The sequence below is a fragment of the Bos grunniens genome, chromosome 27 (genome assembly GCF_055505025.1).
Source record: "Bos grunniens cultivar Pamir isolate PY7600 chromosome 27, Bosgru_T2T1.0, whole genome shotgun sequence".
Taxonomy (NCBI): domain Eukaryota; kingdom Metazoa; phylum Chordata; class Mammalia; order Artiodactyla; family Bovidae; genus Bos; species Bos grunniens.
In genome coordinates, this window is record NC_141191.1 from 27359868 (window position 1) to 27387071 (window position 27204).

The 27204-nt window shown below is 48.2% G+C and overlaps 2 long non-coding RNA genes across 3 annotated transcripts in view; both read left to right on the forward strand.

Annotated features, from left to right (window-relative positions):
• Positions 1-27204, forward strand: part of LOC147343684 (uncharacterized) — a 114029-nt gene that overhangs the window by 3522 nt on the left and 83303 nt on the right. The window contains exon 3 of one of the 2 annotated variants that reach the window (XR_015155942.1): positions 7391-7435. The exons of the other annotated variant lie outside the window; for it this stretch is intronic. This is a non-coding gene — a long non-coding RNA (uncharacterized LOC147343684). The remainder of the gene's footprint in view (positions 1-7390; positions 7436-27204) is intronic. 2 annotated transcript variants of the gene reach the window in all.
• LOC147343685 (uncharacterized) lies at positions 17654-18946 on the forward strand. Its single transcript, XR_015155943.1, has 2 exons — positions 17654-18301; positions 18650-18946. It is a non-coding gene; the product is annotated as an uncharacterized LOC147343685 (long non-coding RNA).

Here is a 27204-nt window from a genome sequence, read left to right on the forward strand (position 1 = left end):
GACATTAATTGGATCCGGAATGTTGTTCCCAAGGAGGAAGGCGGAGTGCCACTCCCTTCCACGCTTCCTAAAGATGTTTATTTAACCCTGATGGGGGGGGGGGGGGGAGGACATTTTCGGCTTTTGGAAAAGTCCTCACGCCTCTCGTACTCGTGTGAATTGTCTCTCAGGAAATGACAATTAGGGTCCACATTTGGTGCGAAACTAGACCCCGAGAAATTGACGGGTAAAGAATTTAATACGTCCCAGGGCCGATTCGGGTTTCTTTGCGTCCCTCTTTCCCGGTCCGGTCTCATTTCCCCCGCCCCCGCTTCTACTTATGCATTTTATTTCCCAGAGGCCACTTTTGGCAGGGGGTGCGTGCGCGCAGCGGTGGGGGACACGACAGAAGCCAAAAATGATGCGTCCGACATCTTGCCAAGTCTTGTTAGTGAGAATTAACCACCGAACAGGGAATTACGGGACTCGCTCGGGGCCCCGGTGGCAGTGGGATCGAGTCTTCTGTTCCTGGCTGGCGGAGGCGACAGGGGTCGGTGAACCCGCTCCCTCCCCCGACTCAGCCTTCCGCTCCGCCTTTGTTCCCCGTGGAGCGGCTCTCCAGGGCTGTAGACTCCGGGCCCCAGGGCCACCCCTTCAGTCCCCAGCCCGGCCTCGGCGGCGGCCTCCATCTCCGAAATCTACAGCCCTCGATCCCCTCCCGCTGCGTCCGGGCTCCCGGACCCCAGGCCCAAGCTGAGTGCCCCAAAATAGCTCTGCGATGTACTGGTCCCGTCTCTATTTAGAATTTACTATTTTATTCATCGTGGACTTGTGGGGAGGCGGCACTAATTTTAATTGTTTACGCCACTACTTTATTTATTTTGACTACTCAATTTCGGGTTCCCCTCGACATTTGGCGCACGAGGAGCGGCCACCACTGAGGACCCAGTGAGGCCGCGGGGCACTCCAGAGGGGAGGTCAGCGGTCAAAGGTTTGCTGCTTGGCTTCTCCGCTGGGAAGGGGACTGTATTCCCTCCCAAGGCTTTTGTCCGGTTTTTCGCGTGCTGAGGTGGTCGTGAGGCTCTGTGTAAAGACTCGCTTTCCCTGGCACACCAGGAGCTCGCCCTTTCCAAGGAGCCCCCCGCGCGCCCACGTTCCCCGGCTTTCCCGGGACGCTCTTGGGCAGCACTGGAATCCGCTTTCAGAAAAACGCCGATGCCTTTACAAGGACTTCAGCTGGACATCTCGGAAGAGCCTCTCAGTCGGAGGCAGGTCCGGGCGAACTGCACACGTGTCGCAAGAGCTGGGGGACGTCCCCCGGCGGCACGGCCGGGCTCCGCTAGCCTTTGTTTGGCATAAGCCGGGGGCGCCTCCGCGTCCGCCTGACCCCCTGCCCGGCCCTCACGTGGCCCGTAAATAACAGGTCCGGAGGCAGGAAAATGCCCACCGAACAAAGACTTGCTTTCTGCACCTGATGGTAATCCGCGGTGGCAAAGCCCGTAAATCCCGCAGGCAATTCACACGGAAGGGGGCGTGGGCGGGCGCGTGTGAGTGTGTCTCTATGTCCACGTGTGCCCGCCCGCGCCTGCGCGCCCGCAACCTGGAGGCGAGCCGCAGCATCCAATTCAAGTACTTAAGCCAAGATCCTTTTGCATTACCAACGCGAATGCCTGATATTTGAAAAAAGACTGGGAAAAAAAAAAATCCTCTCCCTTCAAGTCAGGAATTAGCTTTCGGTTATGTGAATTTCAGCCAGCAAGATTTAAATTTTGTTTTTATCCGGGTTCTCTGTAAGCACCCTAGATAATTTTTGTAATTTTTGGTATTATAAGTGTGTGGGTCATGTGCTACCCAAATAAATACAATGTAAGGGATCCTCGATCCTGGCTATAGAGGTGATAGAACTTGTCTCCAGTGAGTATGCAGGCGGGGCCAGAGATGTTGGGTGGGGGGGAGCCTTAATCAGTGTACAGGAGAACCTCGTGAAACAGCTTGTCTAAAAGATCTTGGAGAAAACAAAGGCATTTGGAAGGAAGACACTGAATGTCATTTCAAAGTTAATTTGATTAAGGAAGGCATTTCTGCGGGAGCTGGAATGGGATTACCCACGGAGAGAGATTTTATTTATACTCAGCAGGAAACCTCCGGGTGAAAATACTTTAAACATTCACTGTGACATGTAAATCCAACTTCTCTTTCACCAGGTAGTCCTCAGACCGACCTTATTAGTCACTGTTAGGCCTGGCAAAACCCTTGTTCTTGTTTAAAAACATTTCTTTCCAATTAGGAAGTTGTGTGATCTGGGAATTTAAAGCCCAGAGCAGGATCCCCTGAGAGGACTATCTATGGCTTCTATTCTGGTTTTGATGGCAACCTCTGACTCACTGCGCTGTCTCCAAGTGCCTGAATAAAGCTTGCCTGAAAAATCACTAATGAATTAAAGTGGTGATGAAAAGCAGAGTTCTGTGGATTCCTCTTTACTGAGTGGATCCCTCTCACCTTGCTTATTACTCTCAAGTGGAACAGAAGTGGTCCTTTTGACATTGAGCTGTTGGCTAGGTTTCTTAGATCAGCTGATGGGGGAGCTTCCACCCTAGTAATGAGAATGCTCAAAAGAACTGAGAGGCTGTTTCATGCTCTTCAAGGGAAGAAGTCTGGATATACTGTGTGTTCTTAGGTAACAGGTATAGATAGATGAATTGAAGAATGTCTTGTCCTTTCCTGCCCACCTCTGCTCATCAAGTCAGGACTCAAAAGCCTTCAGTGTTGAGTGAGAATGAACATCACCAAACAGCCTCAGAAGCAACCTGAAAGCTTTTTTCAGTCCTGACTTTGTCATAGATTTGTTCAGTAACCTCCATTTATTTTCCTAGCCACAGTACTGTAGCACTTGCTGATGATTTAAAGTGCTAGGTCTCTAATCCAGGGTCTCTACAGAAAGGTTTTAATACATTGCCTCCCCCCCCCCCCCCCCCCGATACTTTATTTTAAAAACAATTCAATCTAGGCTATGCCAGCATCTAGCTTAGTGATCTTGGGCAAGATAATCTCCCTGGAGTTCAGTTTCTTCATCTGCATAATGAAGAGTTTGGGCATGATTGATTTGTCAGAGCCAGTTCATTTCCACCCCTGTGTGATTCTGAGTTGGAGAGCTCTCTGCCAGCCTGAAATAACCACCTTCTTTCTCTCAAAGCCAGGCACTCTGAAATCCACAAGTCACAGCACAGTCTCTGCCTCCTTCCTGTCCCTCATTTGCTTAACGCTGGTAATTTTGATTTATATGTTAAGTCAAGTGCTAATGTCCCAAGCTTCTTATCAAAACTTCAAGTTTTGAAAATCAAATTTTGAAAGCAAGTACTCCACATAAAGTACTTTATGTGGAGATAAAAAGTGGGCTCAGATTTTTTGGGGGGTTCACTCCAGCTGTGAATATTTTCATATTCATTTATTAGACACACATGTTAAACTCAGTGGGGGAAACAAACTTGTCTCAAACACTGTGCCTTCAAAGAGTTTATGATCTATTTGGTTTAGTCAGGGTGTGATTGTTATGGTTTGTTACTGCAGGGCAGGATCAAATATCTTTAGGGAAGAACAAACACAGTGCCAAGGGGATTCAGACAAGAAAGGGGTTGAAATGTTTTGTGAAATCCATAGGGAAATGGAAGAAAAAGGCCATCATGAATAAAATAAATTTCATCTATTTAGATGTTATCCTTGATTTCTCTTGGTTGGTCCCTATTCTTTTTTTTTTTTCCAAGCTTTTATTCCACCTCTGACATTCATTCTGTCCTTGTGACTTGTGTCTTTTCCTTTCATCTGTTAACTTCTCTCTTCCCCAGTGGGTTTGCCTGCTGAAAATAGATGAGCCCTTGGTCTGAAGCTACAAGGGAGCCAAGATGATGCAAAGGTTCTGTAGAAAATCTCTGCCATGGACAGAGTCCATGGTCAGTGAGCTGACCCAGATGTAAGGTGACCCAAGTGTGGGCCCGACTCTAGGTTGCACTGTCCTCTTCAGCAAATCAATTTTCTACATCTTAATTTTACCATCTGTAGAAGTAGGGAAAATAATGGACTTTTTACTTTTCTCAGGACAGCAAAATATCTAAATCGCTTTCCCAGGAATCCTGCTGTGAACTTCTTTTCCAAACCAAATATTGGCATGCTGCTACTGCTGCTGCTAAGTTGCGTCAGTCGTGTCCGACTCTGTGCGACCCCATAGACGGCAGCCCAAAAGGCTCCTCTGTCCCTGGGATTCTCCAGGCAAGAACACTGGAGTGGGTTGCCATTTCCTTCTCCAATGCATGAAAGTGAAAAGTGAAAGTGAAGTCGCTCAGTCGTGTCTGACTCTTAGCGACCCCATGGACTGCAGCCTACCAGGCTCCTCCGTCCATGGGATTCTCCAGGCAAGAGTACTGGAGTGGGGTGCCATCGCCTTCTCCAAAATATTGGCATAAGTGGTCAGAAAAGATTTTTGGAATTGTGAGATTATATATATATATAATTTAAAAATTCTTACCAAGAATTAAGCATTAAATCACATTTATGTATTTTCTAAATTTTTTTTGAAAGCAATAAAACAACCCTAAATTAAGACTATCACAGGAAACCTGAGACTTTGTGGCATTATTTCTTCACTGGTGAAACAGTGTGTGCTTGGTCACTTTAGTCATGTCTGACTCTTTGCTACCCCATAGACTGTAGTCTACCAGACTCATCTGTCCATGGTATTTTCCAGGCAAGAATACTGGAGCAGGTTGCCATTCCTCCTGCAGGAAATCTTCCCAACCCAGGGATCGAACCTGCGTCTTCTGAGGCTCCTGTACTGGCAGGCAGGTTCTTTACCATCAAGCCACCTAGAAAGCCCCATTGGTGAAACAGTAGAGGAAACAAAATTTATAGAAGACCCCTGTCATGCCACCTGTTTTCTATCATAGCCCCTTGTCATCATTATCCACTGAAGTCTCCATAATCATTCTGCAGAGGGTCCCGGATGCAATCCTTCCTGCCCAATAATGTAACAAAGGGAGTATGTGTCCTGCCTTTCAGATGATTTAGCTATACTTTGCTTCCACATTTTGGCCTAATTCAAGTCTTTTTGCGTAATGGTTGGTTCATCCTCTTCTTAACTGTATAGGAGAGACCAAATATCTTCCCTCAACTCTCTTAGCTTTCTACGTGGAGCAAATTAAACTGACAAAGACAGGCTGTGCACGTGTGTGCTCAGTCACTTCAGTCATATCTGACTCTTCGTGACTCTATGGACTGTAGCCCTTTAGGCTCTTCTGTCCATGGGATTCTCTAGACAAGAATATTGGAGCAGGTTCCCATGTCCTCATCCAGGGGAATCTTCCTGACCCAGGGATCAAACCTAAGTCTCTTATGTCTCCTGCCTTGGCAGGTGGGTTCTTTGCCACTAGCGCCACCTGGGAACCACCCCTCCCCACCAAAGACAGGCTAACAGGAGAAAAAGCACACAATTTTAGTTGATGTTAATATATACATATACTTTTTTTTTTTTTTAACATGTACAAGGGATTCACAGAAAAGAAACCCAAAGAAGTAGTTAGACTTGGAGGCTTATATGCCATTTTAACAAAGAGCAATAAGTTGTGAAAGCAAAAGTTGCTCAGTTGTGTCCAACTCTTTGTGACCCCATGGAATTCCAGTCCATGGAATTCTCCAGGCCAGAATACTGGAGTGGGTAGCCTATCCCTTTTCCAAGGGATCTTCCCAACCCAGGGATCAAACCCAGGTCTCCCTCATTGCAGGTAGACTCTTTACCACCTGAGTCACCAGCGAAGCCCAAAATTACTAGAGTGAGTAGCCTATCCCTTCTCCAGGGGATCTTCCCGACCCAGGAATTGAACTGGGGTCTCCTGCATTCCAGGTGGATTCATTACCAACTGAGCTATCAGGGAAGCCCTGATAAATTGTAGAGGAGCAATTAGACAGAGAAAAGAGAAGTTGAGCTTCTAGGGCTGATAAATTATGGAAAGGTGATTAGGAAATAAGTGGGGGAAATAATGGTAGATTAGGGTTATTTAGGACTTCCCTTGTGGCTCAGCTGGTAAAGAATCCACCTGCAATTCGGGAGATCGGGGTTCAGTTCCTGGGTTGGATAGATCCCCTGGAGAAGGCTACCCACTCCAGTATGCTGGCCTGGAGAATTCCATGGACTGTACAGCCCATGGGGCCACAAAGAGTCGGACACAACTGAGCGACTTTCACTTTCAGGGTTATTTAGTGAGGTTTTATTTGCGCAGACTCATCTAGGTACCGTATCTGTCTCTGGTGACAAGGGTCATTCTCCTCCCCCTGAGCAGGAGAAGGAGGCACCTACACGGGGGTGGTTGGGGGGAGTGGTGGGCGGTGGAATTCATGCCCTGCTTCTAGGCAGATGGGAAGTAGGGAGGCAGAGAGCTCCTTTCACATCTGTTTCTCAGTTGCCTTTAGCTGACAATAGTCTTTATGCTAATACAGCATTTCTGGGGGTGGCACATTGTGATCCCCTTCAGAACCATCTCGAAGCTTGACCAAATGCTGGGCTGGGCAGGGCAAAGAGAGATGCCAGAGTCTCAGCTTGAGGCTTGCTTGAATGATGAGTAAGTCGCCCATCAGTGAATCATTGAATGATTCAGCCCATTAATGGTTTTAGAAACCCTTTAGAAGCTAAAGCCCTTACTTCTGAGTTTTCAGGCAGATGGAAGGAAGGGGCCAAGAAGCAACAATTTCTAAAGGAAAAATATCCACAGTCGATGGAACTATTTTAACAAAAAGCAAAATGCCATGGATACTCCATGATCAGTTCATAAATCATTGGTTCAGTTCACCCTGGTTGAAATCATCTGAAATCAGGACCAGCCTCTCCCAGCTGGATGGATACTCAGATCAACAACCCTGGAAAGGAACAAAAGAAGCAGAGGGAGGCGGGGCAAAGGGGCTCCACCGGCCACCTCAGGCTTCTCAGTGAACTGCCAGAAGGGCAGAAGGACAGCCCACCTGCTCAAGGGCCCCAGACCCACCTTTGCCTTCATCATCCTGCACGGTGAAGCTGTCCTCAGACTGTGTGCATTTCCTCTGTGTGATCTAATTGTCCAGGCTATCCGATTTCTGTCTTTAAAAAAAAAAAATTATTTGGGCTGTCCAGAGTCAGTATGCCAAAGGAATACAGCTAAATGTGCTCCATCCATTCTTTCCCAGGTAAGAGTTGTAGTCTCTGTCTACCTTTTCTGTTGGAATTAGCATAACAATCCACAGAGATTTACTCACTGAAAGAAACACCCAGGGCTCTCTTTAAGCAGTGGTTAATTACATCCTGCTATTTATCCCATTTATCAGAGGTTAACTAATTAGCACCAGCCAACTCCATTTTTAATCTAACGTGGTCCTCCTCCCCCTCCCCCCACAGACTCCCAGTTTCCTGAGTGGTCTGAGTCACATAGTCCTGAACCAGGTAAGCCTGTCCTCTCTTCTAGGTGACCCAGGCCCATTTAGCAAGGCCCATCCTGCTGCCCCTGCCTGAGTCTGAGCTGTATCCTCTCTAGCCCTCTCTGCAATGAGAACAGACCCAGGCTTTGGAGCCAGGCAAATGTGGGTTGTTGGCTCTGCCATATAGCGGCTGGGGAACTTTAGGTAAGTCTTTATTTCCCCTTTCCTCATCTTTTCAGTGGGAATGTTACTAACATGTAGACTAATTATTGGGAATGTTATTCAACAACTCTTATTCCCTTTTCTTAAACAACTTTTTAAAAAGAAGCTAACAGATGTCTATGAGGCAGCATTGTTTTGTTTTGTTTTTAATATTTATTTATTTGGCTGTGCCCGTTCTTAGTTGTGGGATCCAAACTCTTACCTGTGGCATGTGGGATCTATTTTCTAGACCAGGGATCAAACCTGGGCCTCCTGCAATGGGAGGTCTGAGTCTTAGCCACTGGACCACCAGGGAAGTCCCAATATTTATCCTTTTATGTCTGATTTATCTATCTCAGCATTGAAGATATGCTTTGAAGACTGGTCTATATTGTACCATGTATCAGGATTTCATTTCTTTTTTAAGACTGAATAGTATTTCATAGACGTGCATAGACCACGTTTTCTTCATCCATTCATCTGGTAATGAACATATGGGTTATTTCTAGCTATTGTGAATAATGCTATGCGCATTGGTGTACAATATCTGCTAAGTCCCGCCTTTCAAATCTCTCAGGTTTATACCTACAAGTGGAATTGCTAGCTCATATAGTAATTCTCTGTTTAATTCTTTGAGGTTCATCTTTTTTTATCTGTTTGATACTCATATGCTCTATTTACTTTTCTATAGCTCACATGTCTCATAAGTTAAACAACAAACATTTGTTCCTCGCAGTTCTGGAGGCTGGGAAGTCTAAGACCAAGATTTTGGCAGATCTGCTGTCTGGTTATATCTTCTCATTGTGACCTCACATGGCAGAAAGGACAAGGAAGTTCCCTGGGGTCCCTTTTATAAGAGCATGAACCCCATCCCTGAGGGCTTTGCCCTCATGAGCTAATCACCACCTGAAGACCCCACATCTAATACCATCACTTGGGGCTTAGGGGCTCCAACACATGAGTTTTGAGAGGACACAAACTTTCAGTCTGCAGCACAATTCTCTACTTAGTTTTCCTCATTTTCTGTAGCAGAATTGAGTCATCTTAGGTATTGCAGCCGATTCTAATTACAACCCCTGCCAAGCAACACGGTTCAGATCTGATCATGGACCTTGACAAAACTTCTACAGTCCTCAGGCCAGACCTAAACACAGAATGCCTGGATCCGAGATGTATTAATTTATTAATTGCTAGGGCTGTGCTCAGAAAAAAGCCCTGAGTCCTCCACGCCTCTGTCCTGCGCTCCCACCAGCCTCTCTGCACTGTCAGTGCTGTTTACATTTTTTCAAACGCTGTAGGATTCACCTGCTCTCCACACCGTCCCTGTGGCTGCCTTCTCTAACCTCCACTTCCTGCTCCTTTTATGTAGTTCAGATGTTTGCTGCCTGAGAGGTAGGGGGTGAAAGTAGGGGTAGGGGGTGGAAGTGGCAGTGGGTGGGTACCCAGGGCCACAGCTCACTCCCCTGGACAGGGAGCCTCCACTTCTTGGCTAGTCCACCCAACCAAGTGGCCCCGGCCCCCCTCAGCACCACCAACAGCCCGAGGGCTTTTCCAGTCTTCTCCTGAAAAGGCAGATTTAATCCTTTCGAGTTCTCTGCAGCAACTTCTGACCAGACAGACTGCTTCCGCTCACCAGAGGCTCACAAACCCAGTCACACTGAAATGCGCTTATGTGTGGGGATGGCTGTTCAGAGCTAAACCCACGCTGGAGGGTACATACGCACTTCCTGGCCCCAGGCATAAACACCACGTATGTATTCTTTCCTTTCAGAAGGGATGCTTTTCATGCTTGTAATGAAGTGTGGTCAGAACATATTCTCTTCTAGAATATTAGGTCAGTCAGAGGTTTTCCCGTCTGCTTTATACATGTGAATGAAAACGGAAGTCAGCAAAGCCTGTCGTTGAATACTGTACACACGTGTCAGTAGAGGCAGTGCTAGAGTGGACTTTTCCCTGGGGTATTTGTTGGTGATTTAAAGAGAAAGGCAAGGGATTAGACTGTGTGCCTCTTGCTGTAGCTTCCATCTATGGGTTGGGAAAAACACGGAAATATCTAAATATTATATAATATCTAAATAATTATCTAAACATGATCAAGTTTTCCACTTGGAAGTTATCAAGTCTGAAGTATATCAAATTGAAGAGTGCTGTAAATATAGATTCTTTTTTGGATCTTACGAGGACTCCTGTTTCTGCGCCTTCTCTCCAGTTGACTGAAGAATGAAGGAAAATGTTTTGCTTGAACTTTCTCTGTAGGGCAACCCTGGCAAAGGTCTTTTCCTGTATTAAATTCCCCATGGCCTTGCATGGCAGAGGTGAAGTGTGTGTGTGTGCATATATATACACACATACATATATGTATGTATGCATAGGCACGTGTACATATACACACAGGTGTGTATAACATTTATTTTTTTCCTTCCTGAAACACCCATTTCCAACTTCCCCCTCATTTTCGTAAAATCCCCTTATCCCTTTCCCACCCCTTGCAATGCAAAAGGGGTTTTCTCCTTCCCACTCTGTGTTGCTATTAACTCATATACACTCGTGACAGGATGTATTCAAATTCAATGCTCACAAAATTCAGAGACCGGTTTTTCTTCCACCCCCAATGTGCGTTTTCTGACTTGCGATGCAGGTTTAGTAAGTTTTCACTTTAAAAGGTCAGCAGCCCTCCCTGGGTGGTGATTGACAGGCGAGGATGGGGCGGGGGAGGGTCGCCCCCCTCCCTCCCTACCCACCCCCTCCCCCGGGAGTCAGCATCTTGGCAGAGGAGGAGAGTAGTTGCTCACGCTGGCTCGGCTACACACCCCCAGTCAACACCTCGGGGTCCCCTTGTGTCTGGGTACCTGCCTCCCTCCTGTGCTCCTTCAAGTCCTGTTCTGAGAGGAGACAGAGGTAGTCGCTGCCAGGATAATTAAAATGGAAAGGTGGTTGACGGAGGCACTGACTGTGTGCCGAATTTGTAGCCAAGGTACCCCATTAGCTCAGGGTGCCTGTGGACACCTGTGATTCTCCAACCTCCTGCCTACCCCCTGGATGGGTGGGACTCCACTCTGAAGAGAACGCATATAAAATACCCTGCATCGGGGCCAGGAAACAAACACTGGTACCAGGGGCCCGTTCCCTAGGCCTGCCGTGATGAAGGACCACAGACTGAGTGGCTTACGTAGCGGATATTTGTTTCTACACAATTCTGGAGGCCAGAAGTCGAGATCAGGGGTGGTTTCTTCCGAGGCCTCTCTCCTTGGTGGATGGATGGATGGTGGTCTTCTCACTGTGTCCTCCCATGGCCTTTCCTCTGTGAGTCTGTGCCCCCATGGCCTCTTCTTATAAGGCACCAGTCATACTGGATTAGGACCCACTCTAAGGTCCTCATTTTAACTTAAGTACCTCATTAAAGCCCTCGCCTCCAACTATATCGCATTCTGAGGTCCTGGGAGTTAGGACGTTAACTTATTAATTCTGGTTATGTAACGGGACTGCTGTGAACTTTTCCCAGGAGGAGATCTGATCCCCTCAATGTATTCTTCCTGACCCTGTCTCCCCAGGAGGTAGCTTCTTGTAGGTTCTGGAGTCAGACTTGGACTCCGGTTGGATCCTTTCTAGCTGTGTCACCTTAGGTTGGTTACTTGATATCTCTGAGCTCAGGTTTCCTCTGCTGGGAAATGGGGGCAAAATACACACAGGCCTGACTTGGTACCAGTCTCCGTACCCAAATCCTCTACCATTCTTTCCTCTTGGTTCTGTTCCCTTCTGAGGTCCCCAAGGACATCCCATCCACAGGGAAGCAGATGCATTTATTTGTGATGTGTTATCAGGTGCCGGCTGGGCCCATCACTATGCCCATCTCGGAACCTCCATGGAAGGAGGTCCATCTCCTGGGGCCTTGTCTCTTCCTGGGTCCCCCAGGCTCAGATGAACCTGCTCAGGGCTCCTGGTCTGGCTTGGGGGTGGGGGCAGACTAGAGAGTCTCACCTCCAAGGCCACCTGTCCCTAAACAGGCAGGGGGCGGGGCTTAGACTCCAGAGGGGACGCAGACTGAAATCAGAAGGCTCCAGGCTTGGATCAGGGCCAAGGCAAAAGCCACTTGTACCAGTTGTCAGATTCCAGTGATTAGCAGTTTCCCAGACTCGGGAAGGGGACCTGTCGCTTGTCCAGGAGGGTGGGAAGCAATGGCTTAGGGCACTGGGGGAGAGAGAGGAGGCAGGAAGAGGACCAGACTCTCTGGGAGAGAAAGCAGTGCGTGGAGGATGGCTCTGAATTCAGGGACGAAGTTTCTCAATCAAGAGTGTCACAGGGCAGCTGGCATCAGCCCCATCCCAGTGCCACACCCACCCCTCCCGCCCTGGTCCGCGGGCTCCGCTGGAGCAGGGGGCTCAGGGCAGGAGCAGGGGGGCTCTGGGCAAGGGGCACAGCAGCCTCTGGCAGAGAAATGACGAGAGAGGGGGGAGGCCAGCCCCGCTAAGGCTTTGCACGGGGACAGGCTGGCCTGCTGGTGGCCCCGTTCTCTGCCTGTTGTCTTTTCCTGCCCTTCGTGGCTGGCTCGCATCTCTCCAGATGGTGCAGAGGCGGGGAGAGGTCACAGAGAAGCAGGTCTGCTGTGCTTGGCGAGGAGGGGAGCCGAGTTAGGGTTTGTGGGTACTGTGTGCTCAGAGGCACCCCCTTTCTTCCCAGAGCAACAGAAAACAGACACGAGTTTAAGTCAGTGCCCTAGCCCCAGTGTCTTCCTGCAGCTCTGCTGGGGGTGAGGGAGGAGAGATCAGATGGGCACAGGACTCCCCGGGCTCCCCAGCTTATCCAGGAAGACACAGACGCCTCTCAGCCCTGAAGTCCCTCCCCCAAGTCTAGCTGGGTATTGGGAGCCCATTCCCCACCGACTGGCAGCCCCGGGGGCTGGCTGTGTAGCCCAGGCCTGGCCTTTCCCCACAATTCCCTGGTCTTGGCTCCACGTCTGTCCTGGGCCTGGGCTCTTGCGGTCTTGAGTCTGGCGGTCAGGCCTTTCCCACCTGGGGCTAGATGCTGCCTGTTGAAGCCCCACTTCCTAGATGGGAGCGGGATGTGCTCTATCTGGCTGGACTGAAAGGCCCTGCACCCCATGAGTGACCCCCTTGGCATGTTGGCGCCAGCTGCGGTGAGTTGGAGCTGCCCCGCTGACCACGGGGATTTACATTTCCTGTCCTCCCCTCCTCCCCGACCCAGTGAGCAGCGAAACCAACCAGGGTTAATCCCTCCAGGCCGCTGGCTGCCACTGTGGGGTCAAACGTGCCTCCTGGCTGAGCCTGCAAGCCCTGGGATCTGTGGGAGTGTCCATGTGAGAGGTACATGTGGCAGTGGGCTGTGGACCCTCTGCGGGCCCTCCCAGAGCCATCTCGACTTTTCTCAGTCTCTTCTCTGAGCACTTCCCTGGCAGCTGGCTCATCTGGCTCACTTCTCTGAATCTTTTGACTTGGATGACCTCCCATCTGGGTTACTGCCCTGGCCTCCTTACTTGCCCACCCGCCCCATCCCAGGCCCCTGCCCTGTCTCTTCCTGCTTGCATGAACCCTACGCACGAGGCTGCTCTGATCATATATCCTGATTACAAATGTTTATGATTCTGTCCACCTTCATGGAGTCTGCAGTGGACCCTCCATCTCCTTTCCCAATGTCCACCCTTCGTCTGGAATCACCCTTTGCCCCAAGTCATTCCTGGATGTGCTCTGTATTTTCTTTCCTTGCCCTGTTCTCTGTGCCCCCAACGCCCTCCTCCTGGGACTCTTGAGACAGTTTAAGAAAGATCCTGCCTCTGAGCTTTGAGCACGCACATCCGAATCTGCCATTCATGTGATCCCCAGCCCATTCTCACCAGAGACTTATGCAAGCTACCCCTGGTCTGTTTGAGAATTGCCCCATGCCTAAATGATGCAAAACCAGAGTCATAACGCCCTCAAGAGAGACTTTGAACTTCACTTATTAATCAATTGGAAATTTGGACAGAACTTCTGCGTGATGTCTGTCCCTTTCACTTTCAGTTCGGGGAGGCTCACTGAGCTTCCTTCAAGGACGTGGCTCTCTTTGCCTGGCAAACAATACATTCTGTACATTTAGGCCACTTTGTTTGTCTTTGTTTCATGAAAGACCTAGTCAGTGTTTTCTTAATTTTTCAGCCAAAAGTAATCTTCTTGTCTCTCTAGCTCTTGTAACATTTTTTCTGTTTCCCTATCTTCTTTTATTCATTCATTTAACAGATACCCAGGCATTATTATTATAATCAGACACTGTTGCTTGCCCCGAGCTATGGTAGTGAACAAAACAGACAAGGATTAAAAAACGTGATCTCATGGAACTTATATCATATACAGAGAAAGACAATAAAAACACAGAAGTAATTTGTATAATGTGTTACATATTGATAGGTCATGCAGAAAAATAAAGCAAGGATAGAGATACAGAACATTGTAGGATGCTAAAAATTTTAAATAAAACATTTTATAAACTTGACCTAAGCCATTTTGGATATGCTCAATTCTTAGGGGGTTTTTGGTAGATGGCGGCAGCTGCTGAGAAATACGAGGTAGGTGGGGGTTAGCCGTTCCCCTGTAATGTCACTGTCAGGAAATAATCAAAGTACAGCTCATACCAGACTCTGCTTATGACGATTATTAATCAAATACTTTGTTCACAAAGCAGATCTGAAATTGTTCAAATAACCTATACTGGATTCCCATCGACTTTTCGTATTTCCCAGGTCTGTGCCTTCTGGTCAGGATCTTGGTTCACAAATCCCTCTAAACCAACCTCTGGGTATGGCTCAGAGCAGGAACTCCAACTCTTTGTGACCACATGGACTGTAGCACACCAGGCTCCTCTGTCCACAGAGATTCTCCAGCCAAGAGACCAGAAGTGGGTTGCCATGGCCTCCTCCAGGGGCTTTTCCCAAGCCAGGGATCAAACGCAGGTCTCCCACATTGCAGTTGGATGCTTTACCATCTGAACTGCCTGGGAAGCCCAAGTCCCTAAATGATTGCATCCAATTATCAAACCAATCCCCCTAAATAAAACTTTAATTTTACTAATAGAAGCACTATTGCTTGGCTGCTTCATATGTTGCTAGCTTTACCAGAAAAACTTACCTTTTGAATTTAATGAACTCATCAGCAAAGTGTTGGTTGTGACTTGAGAAAAGTCGAAGTGTTAGTTGCTCAGGTGTATCCAACTCTTTGTAACCCTATGTACTGTAGCCCAGCAGGCTCCTCCATCCTTGGGATTCTCCAGGCAAGAATACGGGAGTGGGTTGCCATTTCCTTCTCAAGGGGATCTTCCTGACCCAGGGATCGAACCCAGGCCTCCTACACTGCAGGCAGGAGATTTGAGATGGGGGTAACAGAAATTCTTGGAATAGCACCCTAGGAGTGAGGCCTTTTCTGGGAGAATACCAGCTGAGTATTCCTGGACTGTGGATTCTTTTTTTTTTTTTTTAATTTTTTTTAGAAACTTCCCTGCTGGTCCAGTGGCTAAAATTCCAAGCTCCCAGGGAGCCGAGGTTCCATTCCTGGTCAGGTAACTATTTCCCACAGGCCACAGCTAAGAGTTTGCATGCTGCAACTAAAGAGTCCTCTTGCCGCAACAAAGACCCAGCACGACCAAATAAATAAATAAATATGAATATTTAACATTATTTTAAAATTAATTATTCTTGGCTATGCAGGGTGTATGTTTCAATGCTATTCTCTCACATCATCCCACCCTCTCCTTCTGCCACTGTGTCCAGAAGTCTGTTCTTTATGTCTGTGGCTCCTCTGCTTCCCTGCAAGTAGGATCATTGGTACCATCTTTTTAGATTCCATATGTATGCTTTAATATATGGTATTTATCTTTCTCTTTCACTTTACTCTGGATAACAGCCTCTAGGTTCATCCACCTCATTAGAACTGACTCAGATGCATTCCTTTTTTAGCTGAGTGATATCCCATTGTGTTTATATACCACCACTGCCTTCTCCATTCATCTGTTGCTGGACATCTAGGTTACTTCCATGTCCTTGCTATTGTAAATAGGGCTGCAGTGAACATTCGGGTACATGTGTCTTTTTAAGTTATGGTTTCCTCAAAGTATATGCCCAGGAGTGAGATTGCTGGGTAGCATGGTAGTTTTATCTCTAGTTTTTAAAGGAATCTCCATACTCTTCTCCAGTGGTTTTATCAATTTGCATTCCCATCAAGAGTATACTTCAATTTTTTAAAAAATTTGAAATTAAGAAAAAAATAAGGGAAGGAAATGACAACCCACTCCAGTACTCTTGCCTGGGAAATCCCACGGACAGAGGAGCCTGGTGAGCTACAGTCCACAGGGTCACAAAGAGCTGGACATGACTGAGCACCTAATCAACAATAACAAAGGCAAGAAAGAGCAGATTAGGGCGATGCTGTGAGGAGGTGCAGGAGGGGACCTCTGCAGTGAAAATAACTGAAGGAGTGATGGCCTGCGATGGAGACTCAGGGGAGGGAGACATCACTCCAAGTTTGTGCCTCAAACGGGGGCACAGACAGTGCCTCAAACAGTGGTTGATGAAGCTCTTTCATCATAGACGCCTGAAAAATCTGTCTTGGTTATTGAACTTAAATATGAAAAACCTAAAGGAGAGTTTTTAAATCAACTTGTAGGACATCAGGACACACTGCCGCAACCCACGCATAGAAGGTCTAAGTTCCTAGAGACCGCGGACATGTCTTAGATGTAACTGACACCTACGAGGGGACTTTCACTGAGATGGGTGCTCGCCATTTCCCCAAGAGGCAGAGAGAACCATGCCGATGAGTAACCCGAGTAAAACCCATTGATAATATATTGTGAAATAAGGTTTATATCGTGTGATTCAGATGAGATGTTCTGTGGGAGTTTGGAGAAGAAAAAGAACCCCTCCTCCCGAGATGTCCAGTTGGGCCCAGAGGGTTAGGTAGGTGGGATTAGGACAGGGGTGATAATAATTATAAATATTTATCAAGCAGCAGCTGGTGCCAGGAGCTGTTCTGCCAGGAGCTGTTTCGGGGGTACTGTGACTATGCCCAATTTACAGATGAAGACAGTGAGGCCCGCAGAACTTGGAGCGCTTCCGGAGGTTCCCTGGGGCGGGGGGATCTCACAGAACCAGGATTGTGACCCCCGCGCTGGCCCCAGAGTCCTATGCTAACCCCTCCTCGTTCCTGACCCTGGTGCACACAGGTGGAGGGGGACAAATGAGCAGCCAAGTGGGGCTCAGGAGGGAGTCTGGGGTTCAGTGAGCCCCCTTGCCTGGCTCAGAGGAACCACGCTGGGCCAAGTGGGGGAGTTTTCCAGGCTGTTGGGGGACAGTTTTGACGGCTGCTGTCCTGGCTCTGGACAGTTGATTGCCAAGGGGAGACACTTTCTGAGCATAGAAGCTGGCGGGGGCGGGGAAGAAGCAACAGGAAGAAAGCCAAGAGGGGGCTGCGTTAGGGACCGCATCAGCAGACCCCAAACACCCGTGGGGGTAGGCTGGCAAACAGGGCTGCACAGGACACCAGCATGGAATCAGTCCCTGCAAAGGGCATCTCCAAGGAGACTCAGTGGCTTTAAGGCCCATCAGCCCGGCTGGGTGCAGTGGGAGGTCCCTTTTAGTGCCTAGGGGAGGGGTGTGCCTGCCAAGTCGCTTCAGTCTGACTCTTTGTGACCCACCAGGCTCCTCTGTCCACGGGATTCTCCAGGCAAGCGTACTGGAGTGGGTTGCTATTTCCTCCTCCAGGAGATCTTCCCAGGCATCAAGCCCACATCTCTTACCTCTCCTGTATTGTCACGTGGGTTCTTTAACACTGATGCCACCTGGGAAGCCCTGGTGGAGGGGGGCTTGAGTTATATGAGCATTTGTCTCTCAAGCTCAGTGAGTGAAGCTTTTTCAGCCACAGGGTTTTTTCCCCCTCCTTTTCATCACACCCTCTGGAGTGGCAGGAAGAAAGGCAGCCTGGGCGTAGTGGCCGGGGACAGCGGCTTCAAACCCCGTCCTTCGTCTCTTACATAAGCCTCCCGCTCTCCTTCCGGCCCGCAGGCTTCAGCCCCGGGCTCCCGTGTGCGTCTGTGTGCATGTTTCTGCTGCGAGCTGCTGCCCAGAGGGGCCGGCGGGCCACGTCACAGCCTCTTGGGCTCAGTGCTGAAGGCCGAGCGCCTGACTCATCCAGCCCTGAGCCTGCAGAGCAGCTGGCCGGCTGCCTGGGCCCGTCCCTGGGCCGCCTTTGATGGCCTTTCCAGCCCCTCTTTACAGGCACCCCAGCCTCAGAGGGAGAGGATCCCAAGCAAAGGAGGCAACACAGTGTTATCCCTTGAAGCTATAAGCACTTCTGTCTCCCAAACGGGCTGGGTGCTGCTCTAGGTGGTGAAGGCCGAGCAGTTAACAAAGCCCGCTGGAGAAGCTGCCCTTCAGGAGTTCACATCTTAGCACGTGAATGAATGAGCTTAGCCAGCTGTTGGAGAAATCCAGCCCTAAGCTGATCTGGCCCCACTGGACACCCCGTCATCCGTGTCCTGCAGTCCCTGCTGCTGTCTCCTCCCCCAACCTGGTCCGACCTTCTGATCCTGCTCATCTTGGGAGTCGGCCTGGATGCAGAACGTGGGCCTCTTCGACCCTCTAAGCCCCCACCACGGCCTCCTGGAGGCACAGAAGACCTCCCTAAGGCCCTCCCGGCCATGCGAGACAGAGGTAACTCAGGAAACTCATTCCAGTGATGCTCAGGGACAACCCCCCATCAACTTGAATTTAGTTTCATCCAAACTGGGGGGGCCTGGGAAACTCACATTTGTGAGCATCATTTGGCTGGTGGGTTTGGGGAAAGGTACAGTCCAGAATCCACACTGTCTACTCCCTGTGCTTACTATCTGAGGTCCAAGCTGGGAGACTACAGGGGAGGGGATATGGGGGAAGCTGAGGGCTGGCAGGTGCCTTCGGACGATGATGCTCCGTAACGTGCTGTCACTTGGAAGTTGCCCTGCGGCAGATGATGGTGGAACAAGGCCAGGCATCTCACCGTCCCCGTGTTTCCTCTTTCAGCCACAGCACCATGATTTTTGTCTGGAGAAATGAGCTTTCCCTCAGTCGTGGTGGGGTTGTCAATCCAGCTGCCTGCCTGTGATGGACACATCAAGGTGGCTTCTCAGAGCGCCTTTCTCTTGAGTACGCGTGAGATCAGCCGTGTGGATTTGTCCCAGTGGGCTTGTTGATAGGATTCTGGTACTCACATCCCAAGTGGCCCTGGTTCCTGTCCTTTTCCTGCTTGATTATTCAGTTCTTTCTCCTATGCTGGGAAGCACTCTGTATTCTCCAATACACTGGTTTTCTTGCCTAGATTATCTGGAGTTGTCTTCCATTGCTGGCAACCTTAGAACTCTAAGTGATGGCAAAGGTAGCCTGCAGCTGTCCCTTAACCTGATTCTGGGCAGGGAGACGTTGACACAGAACCAGTCGGGCTCGCAGGGTCCCTAGAACCCTGCCTTCCCCAGTGACGGCTGAGAGAGGAGGGTGCTGCTAGCAGAGTCGCTCAGCTGCACTGCGAGCTCCATCCAAAATAGCTCCCGCCCCTCTGCTGCATGCTCTAGGTGGCATGAAGAAAACACCTTCGTATTTTGAACAGCGGGTTCCAGAAGATTCTTTTCCCCCTGCCTGTGTCCTGGGTGGCGCGGAGGGAGGTTCTCTCATTAGGTGGCCAGCATCCAGCCTGGCCTCTCAGCTCTGACTCCAGGCCAGGCTCCAAGTCTTCTGTCTTCCTCCTTGCCCTGCCCCTTTCTTCCAAATCAGCTCACCCAAGTAGCCCTGGAGCTGGGTCAGTACCAGCAGACAAGGAGAGTGTATGGCAGAGAGGAAAGAACCCGAGTCTGACCAAGCTATTGGCTGCAGCTCTGCAACCTGCAAGAGTGTGGCCAGTTTTGCTCACTGTTGCATCTCCAACGGAGGCTCTGAGGAAGGGCTCAATGGATGGTCATTCTCGAATGACCCGGCTCCTAAGGAGGGTGGGCTCTCCTGGGGGCCCTCCCTTTGCCCTCTCAATGTCCAAGACACCTCGTCTCTCTACCTCCTTGGCTGCTGCACCCATCATTGCAGTTTTGGAACAAGCTGCCCCAGGAGGCAGTACACACGCTCCCTCCATTGATGTGCTCCAGCTGAGTCTGGGAGACCATCTAACAGGGATGTTTTAAGGGGATCCAAGTTCAAGGTGGGAAGTTGGGTTAAATGACCTCTGGGATCCCTTCTCACTTGGGGGTTTGATTATTCTATAGCTATTTTTTTGTTTTTTAATTAAAAAAATATTTTTACTGTGAATTTTTCAAGCATGCAGAAAAGTTCACAAGTAATACAATAACTGACAAACGTATATGTAACCAGCACCAACTGTCAAATTTAGCCTCTTGCCGTGTTTATTCTGGATACAAATGAATTCCCTCTGCAGATTTGTGGGGTCTTTTTAAAAATTAAATATTTATTGAGGCATAATTTACATATACAGAGTACACAGATTTTGAATGTACAGTGTGGTAAGCTTTGACAACTGTGTACATAGGTGGAACTACCACCCCAGACAAATTGGAGAATTTTCTCCTATGTATCTTTCCCGGTCCATCCTCCCCCGCCAGAGGCAACCACTGTCCTGATTTCTCTCGCCATAGATTCATTGTGCCTGATCTAGAACTTTCTATAAATAGAATCATACAGAATGAACTCTTTTGTGGCTGGCCTCTTTTGCTCATCGTTATGTATTTTTTGGATTCTTCCATGACACCGTAAGTGTCAGTAATTCATTCCTTTTTATTTCTGAGTAATATTCCATGAGATGCAGATACCACAGTGTATCTGTTCACCCAGTAAAGGACCTTCCCATAACATATTTGTCCAAGATAAATGAAGACGTATGTCCATGAAAAGAATCCCACAAGTATATTCATAGCAGCTTTTCTCATAATAGCCTCAAACTGGAAACAACCCAGATGAGTGTTCTATTTTGATACGATCATCTTTCCTCAAAGACAGTGAGGACAGGATGCCCCCCTGATTCTTCCAGGGACCACTGCAGTGGTTTGAACATAGGAGAGAATTGGTAAGTCTTTGTTGAATGGGTGGAAGGCGAAGAAATGTGCAGCCTAGTCTCTGAGCCTAGTTTAAGCGATGAGGGGTAATGCTCACCCCTGATCAGCTCCACCAGGCATAAGACAGAATGTGAGCAGGGAAAACATGGGGTTTGTTCATCCGAGAGCCACAGTGCTAAGCTCAGCTCCTAGGACAGGCTAAGTGTTCAGAATATATATGTCGAACAAATGAAAAGAAGTAAACACACTGGAGTGACAGTCACTAGCTTCTCTTCCTTTTGGACCATCCTGGCTTCCACAGTAAACTTGCTTCCTGGAAAGACACACTCACCAGGCTACGGGGACAAAGAGTCAGTGTAAAACGCAGAGCAAGGTCCACTGGGAAGGCCTGGAGATAAGGATGAGGAGGTTAAGAGTTTCCAGAAGAAAGTTAAAATAAGCTGGTTTCTAGCTCTTGCCCCCAGGCCCTATATGTTAGCTCTTTCATTTTCATCCCTGGTAGACCCAAGCACAGGAATCCACCCATTTACAATTGAGAAATTTGCCTGGAGATCCCCAGGGACCCACCGCCTCTAGAATGCCCTGCCCCCCTCCCTTTCCATGGCTGCTTCAGGCTCGTCCTTCAAGGTATCCAGCAGAGCCGGGAGGAGAGCTTTTCCTCTCCCCCAGCCGTGGGTTCCAACAGCTCAGCTCTTCAGGAAACCAAACACGTGCCCATTGACAGAAAGTTGATTTTACAAGGGATAGAAACCGCGTCCTCAGTTCAGTGGGTCTGTCCCAAGGCAGGGATAAATATGTTCCCTTAAATGGCAAGTCTTCATAACTTCAAGTCCTTTCAGGCAGGAACAAAAGGTTTCAAGGGAAGGCTGGGCAAAAGGATGTTTCCTGGGTCCTCTGACTCTACTGTGACTCACAGGAGGATTAGTATCTAAGGATCTAGAGTTGGGCCTGTAATGACCCAACTCTTTCACTTGTCCTAGAACCCACAGGCACTTTAGTTTCCAGGAAGTCATAGTGGAAAAATGATGTAAGATTCCAAATTCTTGAATCCTTCTGGTTGTGCACCTAGCTGTTTATAGGGCTTCCGATGAGCCTGTTTCCTCACCTGTGCAATGAGAATGCTGGATTAGACAATCTCTAAGCACCGCCTTTCCAGCTCCAAAACCTATGCTTCTAGCATCACAAGTTCAAAACCTTGATCCCACTGGTTCTTATCGTGATATTATTTATTCATTTTTGTTGGCGTATCATTGCTTTACAATACTGTGTTAGTTTCTGATGTACAACTTGAATCAGCTGTAAGTACACATATGTCCTCTCCCTCTTGAACTTTCGCCCCATCTCCCTCGCCACCCTGCATCCTGAGCCATTCTGCCCATCTAGGTCGTCATATAGCACCGAGCTGAGCTCTCTGTGCTGAACAGCAGCTTCCCACTAGCTATCTATTTTACCCACCAGTTTCATCCCTATAAATGCATGGAGGGGAAATATTCACAGCCATCTCTAGCATCGAGTTCCTGTGTTTTGAAGACTCACACGCATGTTTTAAAGACAGCAACGTTCCTATCAAGGCGATTTTCCTGCTCGTGATGTTTTTTTTTAGGGTCCAATTCGGAAATGCTTTTAGTCAACTGTCAGTGTAGATGGGAAAAAAAAAAACTCTGAAAGATTTTCTGCTTTCTATCCTTGTTGATAATACAAACAAGGCCCCACCGCCTTGAGAGGATGGTGGAGGGATAGGAAATTCTCATCCTTTCAGGGCTAAAAATAAGCAAAGGGCTAAAAATCAACAAAGATGATCGGGACAATCTGACTGCTTGAAACGGCAGCAGCCTGGAGTCTTCCACCACGTGAACGAGGAGGGTGCGTTTCCCTGGCTGGACCCAGGGACACAGAGTTAAAATAAAGTTGACCTTTTGAAGAGGAACACTGAGAAACTTGTGTCCGTGGTTTCCATCCCCTCCCCCCGGCCCCATTTTCTGGGCCAAGCACTGAGTTTTACATAAGTACATACTCTGAACATCCTTTATTTCCTGTTCAGACTTACAGTGGCATACATATTCAGCCTGACCTTTAAAGAAGTTACGGCAAAAGGAGGATCTCTAAGGATTCACTATATGGAAGATCCTGAGGATTAAAGATAGTTCAGTCAATAAAAAGGGCTTTTTCCCTACTTGTTGACTGACAGAACCATTGGTCTGTTTGTTCACTTTGGCCTTCGTCCTTTCTTTCTAGAGGTCGAGGGCTTGGAGAAGAGGGATCTGGCCCCAGATTCCGACTTTGCCCCCGCCCCACCCCCCACCCCCCGCCCCCCCGCCCCCGCCCGTGTCAGGGGACTATTGGTGATTTACTGAAGCCAGGCTGACCACTGGGGCAGATGGCAGGATGACCTCGAAGGATGCTGAGAATCTGGGGAGCAGAGATAAGTGGGTTGGGCCCCCACAGTGGTGTCCCAGTGACAAGGAAAGCCAGTCTTAGGCTAAATCCTGCCAAGCAGCCAAAGGTTTATTAGCACATTGGCACAACACAGTTGTATTAATAGAACCTTTCCAGCCAGCCTGTTTCGAGACGACCTTGCCTGGAGAGTTTGCTCAGAGGTGTGGGGTGTGCCTTCTCAGAGATCAGCAGGGACCTGGAAGAACACAGCGGGTATCATCTCTAGGGCCCTCGTCCTGAAAGGTGCCCAGCGGCCTCTCCAGACTGGTCAGTTTCCTCCGCAACAAATTCGTGATCATCAAACTGTTAGGGGAAGCACCCTGATTGAAACCGCCCACCCTGGCCAGGCACCATAGTAACCATTTGCATGAGGTGTTTTATGACAGGAGATCTTGATAAGGAATACGGAACTAATAAGCCACCACCAACAGGAAGAGTTCGGAAAAGGTCAAAAGGAGACACCGTGTGTCCGTCCACTTCCCAGAATCCCTCTCACTAGCATCCATCTTGGCTGAGATATGCGTGCGCCACCAGGAAAGACTCTGAAGTAGAATGATTGGCCAAAGACCACCCGGAAACTAATCCCATCACCATAAAACCCGAGACTGTGAGCCACGCGGCAGAGCAGTTCTCCTGGGTTCCCTTACCCTACTGCTCTCCACCCGGGTGCCCTGTCCCAATAAAATCTCTTGCTTTGTCAGCACATGTGTCTCCTCGGACAATTCATTTCCGAGTGTTAGACAAGAGCCCAGTTTCGGGCCCTGAAAGGGGTCCGCCTTCCTGCAACAAAACCTTGCGGGGTTGAGTATATAATAATGTTAACTAAGAAGCAGACACTTTATTAGAAGCATTTCATAAATGAACAAAGTGCTGCTTTAAAATGCTTTTTTAATTATTACACTTTAAAAAGATTCTGCTTTCTCAATTGAAATAATGTGTCATACGTTCATTTCACAATCAGAAAAATAGAAGACCTTCTGTGCATTCATATGGCAAAACTTGTTTGCAGGGAAGGACCTAAGAGAACAGACTCCACTTTTCCATATTGGCCGCCCAAGTGACTACGGCTGGGTTACACGGAGGTGGTTTCAAAAGACTTTCTGACCATTATGACCTGTATACTGGCGATCTACACTTCTTCTCGCCTTTCGGATTTTAACCTTAAGACCCTATGACTTCACCAAGGACGTCAGAGCACGTGACGACTTGGATTCACAACTCAGCTCTACCCCTCATTATGCTCTGCGACCTGGTTAAGCTCCTTAACTTCTCTGAGCCTTAAGGTCTTCCGGTCAAAATCAGGGCTAATAAAACATGCTTTGCAGGATGGTAGCGTGTGGTGGGGGGAAATGTGTGACTTCATAAACTGCTAGATGGAGTTTGTCCAAGCACTCTTTTGTGAAACTGATTTTTAAAATGTTGATAAAATCATGTCAGCGAGCTGGATAAGGCCCCTGGTCAAGAGAGCCATTTAGAGAGGAAGTTGTTTCTTAGGGTGGTGTATGCGCATAGGGAGCAGGAAAGGAAATCGAGAGTGATGAGCAGCTGTTAGCCTCTTTCCTTTCCTGAATCATCTCCGCTACTGCCTCCAAATCCCCCTCCACCCCACCCCCAACCTTCCTCCCCCTCCATCCCCTCTCTCTGACTTTTGAGAGGTAAAGGCCTTTATGTGGTCCTGTCCTTGAGCACATTACAGCCTTTGATGTCGGAATATCCATTTCCAGCCCCCTCCCCGCCACCAGCCAGGTAGACCACACCCTCCCCAGGGCCTGACCTGGCCTCACCTGCAGCATTCTCATCTCTTGCCTGGCTTCCAGAAAGAGCATCTCCCCTGTTGCAGAGGGTCTGGAGGGCAGTTCTGTTTCCATCTTTTGCCCCCTCCCCCGTGGAGTCTGGATGATTCTTCAAGTCTCTTTCACACCCCGTTAAACCAGTGGAGTTAATTGCTTTCCACTCCCCCGGAGACACACACTGATTTTCTGTCCCCTCTCTCCTTCCATCTTCCTTATTTAAAAAAAAACTTTATTGATTTATTTGGCTGTGCCTTGTGGCATGTGGGATCTGAATTTCCCAACCATGGACCAAACCTGCACCCCCTGCGGTGGAAGCGCAGTCCTAACTGCTGGACCTCCAGGGAAGTCCCCTCTTTCTTATTAAGTTGTGGGTTCTAGGTGCACCAGGCATAGCATGTGTGTATAACGGCTTCAGTCATGTCTGACTCCTATGGATGGTAGCCTGCCTGGCTCCTCTGTCCATGGGATTCTCCAGGCAAGAATATTGGAGTGGGTTGCCATTCCCTTCTTCAGGAGATCTTCCCGAACTAGGAATCGAACCCACGTCTCCTGTGTCTCCTGGATTGGCAGGCAGGTTCGTTACCACTGAGCCACTGGGGAAGCCCTTGGATGCACCAGGCTTTCAGAACTGGAGCCTAGCACTTTTCAGCGGAATAAAATAAACGCTCCCAACCTAGCTTGGATACTAGGGTCTGTCTTTCCTTTTGTTCTTGTTTCTCTTTGTTTTCTATGTCTCCCTCACCTAGCCACCCCCAACGTCCTATACCACCTTGGAGAGGTTTTATCTGCCTGTCTGGTCCTTGCTTGAAGAAATAATAAAAACAGGATGGTCTTAATTTAAACTACTTGGTGGAGGTGGGGGTGTCCAGACAGAAAGAAAAGGAAGGCCGTGTCCTCTTAAAATGTCACAAGACAACCTTTTCTCTTTTTCTGTTGTTTTTACTCACATACAGCCATGCTTTATCTGATCTTTGTACCTCGGAAACCAGGGGTAATCTTCAGAATCTCTTTCATCGCTTTGAACTTGACCCCAGGGAAAAGTGATACAGCATCCAAGTGCAGAGGAGTATATTTGAGGTTGGGGGCTTATTGTCTTTGTCCTGGCAGGTAGCAGTGTCTCTGACTCATTTGCTGTTTTTTATTTTCCTCTGAGGAGTGACCAGAATCACAAATCTTGACATCTGTCCCATAAAGCAGCTGGGACAGTAGCAAATGCTGGGCACCTCCTTCCTCCCCGGCATTGAGGAGTCAGCGCGTGCTGCTCAGAGAGGACCAGCACGTGTCCCCCCCCCCCCCCCCCGTGAGCAGGTTTGCACAGCATGTGTGCCCTGGAGCACAGATGCCACTGACTCCTCAGACAGAAGCCCAGGTCCCGCTGTCTTACCAGTGAAAATCGGTTTTGTCTGTACCCACGCATATGCTTCAATACAAAAAGTTGACAATAAAGACATTCTGCATATAAAGAAGAATCCCACCCCTACCCGTAATTGGCATTACCATTTCAGTATGTGTTCTTCTAACCTTTTCAATATAAATATAATGGGTACATTTGGGGGAGGAAAACATTTAACCATACACATATGTGCCTATTTTTCTGGCCATGGAGTCATACTATAAATGCTATTACTTTTAAAATGTATATGTTGTAGAATCTAACCTTGTCACTAGGTAAATTTTCAATGTCATTTTCATACTATTGTTTTTATTTTTATTAAAAATTTTTCTTTTACAATATTGCTTCTATTTTACATTTTGGTTTTTTGGCTGTGAAGCATGTGGGATCTTAGCTGCTTGATCAGGGATCGAACCCACATCCCGTGCCTTGGAAGGCTAAGTCTTAACCACTGGACCACCAGGGAAGTCTCTTATTAAAAAAAAAAAAAAATTAACACTGATGTTTTTAAATGGCTCCATAGTAATCTGTTCTGTGGATATACCACAATTTATTTAACTTCTGTCTTATTCATAGTTTTGTTGATTTTTTTTTTTTTTGCTGTTATATAAATAAATGACACAAAGGTACAGATACATGTTTGTCCAGTTATATCTTAGGATGAACCTCTAGACCTGGGATTGCTGGGAGTACCATCATTCTCCAAGTTGTCCTTCCATCCCAACACTTATCATGAATTTCACCTGTTTTTGGACACTTTGTATAAATTTCCCAACTACTTCAGGGGCCTGTTATATTGGGTATAAAGTAAAGGAAAAAGAAACAAATGCCTTGGATAAACAGCGAATGTTTCTTTATCCCACTGTCCAAGTTTAAATACTTGTCTTCCTAAAGACCCCTTCAAGG